The sequence below is a fragment of the Verticillium dahliae genome, genomic scaffold, assembly GCF_000150675.1.
Source record: "Verticillium dahliae VdLs.17 supercont1.5 genomic scaffold, whole genome shotgun sequence".
Lineage (NCBI taxonomy): Eukaryota > Fungi > Ascomycota > Sordariomycetes > Glomerellales > Plectosphaerellaceae > Verticillium > Verticillium dahliae.
In genome coordinates this window covers 1,004,815-1,005,839 of record NW_009276938.1, presented here as the reverse complement: position 1 = coordinate 1,005,839, position 1,025 = coordinate 1,004,815, and positions in this window count along the sequence as shown.

The window sequence follows — 1,025 nt, the reverse complement described above, 5'->3', positions numbered from 1 at the left end:
GGAAAAGCAGCGACCGGCGCATGTCTGGCGCGGGCCACAAACCACCAGCCTTCAAGCCTCCCTCTCCCGCTAACAAGTGGTGAGTGGAGGATCATGGACTCTGTTAGGCAGTTTGCGGGAAGGGGCGGCCCATGGGAGCATGTGGCCATGAGCCTTCGGGGAGGGGGTGGGATGGGAGGGGAGACCGCCAACCAGGACCAAAATGGGGGGTGATGGACATGAAGCCTGGGGGGGTGTTGTGGCGGACCATCCAGGATGGGGGTCGGAGGAGGGTTGCGACTTGCAGCCAGCCGGGACCCAGGCGCAAGGGGGAAGGGCCAGGGGAAAGGTTATCGCTGGCTAACACGTTGGCCTCTATGTCAACCGTCTGACCAAAGAATTTGCTCTCCATCTCATGGTGTGGAGGAGAGGCAGAAGACGTGCAAACATGTACATGTATGACCAGGCGCCTACCTACGTACTTAGGTAGGTAAGGTAGGTGGGCATGAGATCAACAGGAGGCGCATCCCAGGACCCGGGAATACTGGTCAGGTCAGCTACCAGGTAGGAGGCAAGCCTGAAGCCCAAGCTGGGCAGGCAGGCTGGTAGAGTTGTTGCTTCTTGCCCTCGATGCGTGACGGCGGATAGATGAGGAAAGCGTGTCCCACCCACAATTGCACTAGCACAAGGGACGAGCGCCGGGTGGACATGGGGACAAGGACACGAGCATGGGAAGGGTCAAGGATGTGCCATGGGTGGGCACGCAGCTGCAGCTCCCACGCACGTTCTCTCCCACACCTCCATTCCCGTTTCCTGAACTGCCCTCTTTTTCTGCCTCCCGCCTTCCGCCTCTGGCTTGCGCTTGCTTTGTACTTGCGCCTTGTACCGCGCTTCGTACCTGTACCCGATTTTGGTACTTGTACTCCCACATGTACCCTCTCTAACCCACCATATTTCCTCTGGACCCTCCTGCCATTCAGTGTCCTTATCCCGTCTTATCCCCCCCTCTGTTCTCCTCTCCCCAGCTTCTCCCATTGCTTGAAACA